The 4,572-nt window shown below is 47.3% G+C and overlaps 1 protein-coding gene across 1 annotated transcript in view; it reads right to left on the bottom strand.

Moving 5' to 3' along the window:
* KSR2 (kinase suppressor of ras 2) overlaps positions 1-4,572 on the bottom strand; it is a 424,985-nt gene that overhangs the window by 168,633 nt on the left and 251,780 nt on the right. The gene's annotated exons all lie outside the window — the stretch shown is intronic.

The following is a 4,572-nucleotide window of genomic DNA, read 5'->3' as shown; positions in this document are numbered from 1 at the left end:
CAAATTCACTGCCCTTCATCCATATAAAAACAATCAACCCATTTCTGTAGACCCTAGGCCTGATGACTTTCAAGAGATCCAAGGAGATTTCAGCAGTATACCAGCACCCCTTCTGAAAACTTTTCCTCTTGGCCAGCACTTCTGGTGTTAGATCCCTTCCTTCAAGCTCAGCCATGGCCATGTCTGGTTCTTGGTCTAGTCCCTACCGGGAGCCCCAGATAACAGCCACTTTAGGAGTGCAGAAGGAAGGATGCTCCCCCAAACCATGGGCTGGATCCCATGGAGCACCTCAGGGGCAGCTGCAAGGGACTGGAGGAATTGCACAGAGCAGGGGCCCTCAGTGCCTTTGCCTGTGGCCCCTGCTCCCACCACACCAGCATTGTGCCTGGGGCTGGGGGCTGGGAGGCAGCTTGTAGTGAATGACAAAATTCTGGGGCCTGACTTCCCACACTCAAATACTGGCTTCATCACCCTCAAGCGAGTCAGTTACAATTCCTGAACCCCAGCTCTCTCATAAGACAGCTCTCTCTCCTTCTTTGTAAATGAAATAATCCCTAGAAATTAATGAATATTAAACAGTGTTATTAGTATTACTATAGATATTGGAATCCCGCTGACGTTTCTTTTAGTAGAAAGAATCTGCAGCTAGAACAAGATAGAAGCTTCTGGAAAGTTTGATCCTACTCTTGGGGATGCTTCAAGACCCGAGAGATTAAACAGTATATACCTTGTATACCCTAGCAAAGTGATGCATGTGTAGCATGAACATAAATATTTGCTGAATGATCTCCAAATGGCAAAAGGGAAGAAGATCAAGAGGGGTCCTTCCCGAGATCCCTCAGCTCGCAGCCTTGGACACGTGGTCAGCTACAAATTTCATCTAGAAAACAGGGGAGGGGGTGTCTGATCTCAGTGTTGCATGCAGGCACTGGTCCATCCGCCTAGGCCACAGAACCTTCATGGCAACACCCGTGCAAAGAGGTGGGGGGCTTATCCCCAGATGGAAATGTAAGGAAATTCATGGGAGCTAGTTACCCATGATAACTAACATGATAAATATCACGCAGTGGTGTGATATTTACACAATTAATGAATAGCGATGTGTTATCAGTGCCAGTATGCATCAGAATTATGTTTCTGATGACACAATCCGATGCTATCTGAAAGAAGTACAACATATACTGAAGGTTGGGAATAACTGGACCTGCGAGGATGGACCTGTTACATCCTCAGCGTGGCTTAGTCTGCAGCTTCCCCGCTCCATAACAGAGCTACGCTGCTCACCACACGAGCACCTGACTTGTAGCTGGGCTTGACTGTAATAAGTTCAGTATGAAAAAAAATGTATAATACCTTACAAACAATATTTTTATATGCATCAAATGTTGGGTTCAATAAAATAGATTATTAAATATTTTTTTTTATGACAGGGCAAAGGGCTTAGCTATTATCCACAGTCTAATGCTGAAAAAGAAAATACCAGATTTCTCAAGATTCTTTTTGAATTCGTATTTTTTTTCTGGCCGTCTTCCTTGCCAACAGATTGCGAGGAGGTGAAGTTATTTCATTTCCAACAGGATCCCTCACACTGAGACATGGATGGAGAGGAGATATAAAAACAACAACAAAAGGGATTCCAGCCAGGTGCTGATTAGGCTTTGGTCTGAAACTGAGAAAATGCATCTCTGAGATTCTAAGTGTCCATGAAACATGGACTTTAAAATAGGAGGTTTAATCCTAATACTGCTAACAACAGCAACAGCAGTTACCACCGCTGCAGCTTGGATCTGAGCAGGACCGCGTCCCAGAGACCGTATCGAGCACCTGTTACGTTTGACCTCAGGTAAGTGTCACAGTCAGCTCAGGAGGGAGGTGCTGTCATTCTCCTCTCTCCACTGATGAGGACACCACAGCATCAGGAAGATGAAGAGTGTGATGAAGCTGCTTCTGACTCTAAAATCAGGGTGCATCTTTCAGCAGCACCCATACCACATCCTCCACGCAAGTCCTGGCCCCACACCGTTGTCCACCCTGAGGCCAGCTGTCCCAAGGAGCTTGATTTTAGATATGCTCAGACCAGAGGCACTGGAGTGGCCGAGAACTAAGCCCCAAATCGTCGCTTTCACTTCATCCACCTCTTCTCTGGTTTGACCAGAACCACCCACAAACATTCCCATTTGCCCTCCTCTCTCTAGCTCTGAGCCCCCCTTGCTTTGGAGTGACTGAAGAAAAACATGGTGTAACAGAGCAAGGAGGTGGGACAGGGCCTCCAGAGGTTCCCCACCCACCGACTGACCCCCAAGGAGTAGAAAAACTACCCCCTACAGAACGCTTCTACCATGTCACTTCCCCTGCGCCTGGCGAACTCCCACACATGCTCCAGGCTCCTGTTCAAATGGCACCACATCTGTGATGCACTCTCCTACACAACTGGGTAAAGGTAACTTATTACTCCCCCTCCTTGCTGTCTTAGTGCCTGACACTTCACCATATCCTGGATAAAGCCCAATCTTCTTAAAATGGTACTTAATATTCCCTGATGACCCCACTTCCCTCCTATACTGGGTTGGGTGTTCCTTCTCAGTTCTTGTATATATACGTACATATGTCTGCAGTTTGCTGTTTTTCCAGATTTGGCTTCCAAATTTGTTATCTCCCAAATGGCCTGTGGCTCTTTGAAGGCAATACTCTATTTTGTTCATTTTTCTGTCTTTGGCAACTAGCCAGAGCCTGGCACTTAGAAGGTGCTTATTAAATGCTCATTAAATGACCATTCTGGATTAAGATTCCTGCACACATCACATTACATTCTAATTCTCTGTCTGCACTTGATTGCAGGCTCTTTGAAGTCAAGAACAATGTGGCCATCACTGTTAGATCCCTCAGCCCCTAGTTTGGCACCAGGTGAATGAAATGAATCTCGTAAGCAGGTTTGGAAACATGTCTGCCCTCCCCAAGGACCTGTTTAAGAGCATTTGGTTTAAAATTGCATCCAAGGCTGGGCGCAGTGGCTCACACCTATAATCCTACCACTCTGGGAGACCAAAGCAGGTGGATCACCTGAGCTCAGGAGTTCAAGATCACCCTGAGCAAATGTGAGACTTGTCTCTACTAAAAAATAGAAAAATTAGCTGGGCCTTGCGGTGGTTGCCTGTAGTCCCCAATACTCTGGAGGCTGAGACAAGAGGATCTCTTGAGCCCAAGAGTTTGAGGTTGCAGTGAACTATGATACCACAGCACTCTACCAAAGATGACTGAGTGAGACTCTGTCTCAAAAACAAACAAAAATTGAATCCAAAACTCGATCTCCCAGCTCCTCCCACCCATCTCTCCCAAATTCTCACCTACTTCTCCCAAACTCCCACCTAGTCTGGCCAGGAGTTGGGTGCCCTCTGGTGGCTAAAGATAAGCCTCCGTGTAGATGTTCACAGTCCTGTAAAGTGTGTTCTTTTAAGACTGGAGGCTTCCCACACTGCCTAAAACAAACAAACAAAAAAAGCCACACGCTCCAGGGGACCTGCTGCTCCCAGGCTTGACGGATTCCAAATGTGTCTGCAGAATCGCCCCCTCACAGTGCCTGCCAGCTCTGTTTATTATCTCCCCAGGATCCCACAGTGAGGACCAAAAAGGTGCTTCTGGCCATAGCAGCAAATGGGAGCTGACTCCTTATTGCCCTTCTTGGAGAAGAGAGAAGCAAGGAGGGGTGGCAGTGCCTTCTACACAAGTGCCCAGTGCTGGGGATTTAAAGACACATCTACAACGAGAGTTAGTGGTCAAACTCATAGGCTGGGGGTCAGGTAGACCAGAATGTGACCTTGAGGAAGTGATCTCCCTCCTTGAGCATTGGTGTTTTTACTGGACAATGGGGGTAGGGGGGACACTAACAGCTATCCCAGAAGGTTACCATAAGGATTTCAGGAGATGCCATGCTTGAGGTGACATCAAGCACCACGGTTGAGGTGACATTATCTGTTATTAAAGTCACGATAGCCAGGTTAAATCAGACGTCTGGATAACTATGGAAACGAACATGTTTTTCACCTGAAATATCTAACAATTCCCTCATCCTACCACAGCCCTCAGCAAGTGAAGAGGACACAGCCAAACCCTCTGGTAGAGACACCATCATCATCTCCAAAACACTGATGAGAGCCTCGAGGCTCTGAACCACCACGTGACATGTCCAGATCTTCTGGCGAGAAGAACAAAGTCTGAACCAGCACAGGCTTAGCAGGAGCACAGTGGCTTCAGACTCGGTCTGTTTGACCAACTCATGGCACAGATAGAGCAGAGAGGGAGTAGATGCAAATAAATGTTAGCTGGACAGGTGGGTGCATAAAACGACTGATGGAAGGATGAAAAGTAGAGGATGAGAGGATGGCCAGAGAGAAGAGAAGGGAGAGGATGAAAGAATGGGAGGACAGGTGGGTGAAGGGAAAGAGAGAGAATGGGAAGGTGAAAGAGTGGATGAAGGAATGGGGGAGAATGGGAGGATGGATGGGGGGATGGGAGGAGAATGGGAGGATGGATGGAGGGATGGGAGGAGAATGGGAGGATGGATGGAGGGATGGG

The sequence above is a fragment of the Otolemur garnettii genome, unplaced genomic scaffold (assembly GCF_000181295.1).
Source record: "Otolemur garnettii isolate 467f Iridium unplaced genomic scaffold, OtoGar3 scaffold00038, whole genome shotgun sequence".
Lineage (NCBI taxonomy): Eukaryota > Metazoa > Chordata > Mammalia > Primates > Galagidae > Otolemur > Otolemur garnettii.
The sequence above is the reverse complement of the archived record's forward strand: the minus strand, read 5'-3'. Positions and strand labels throughout refer to the sequence as shown.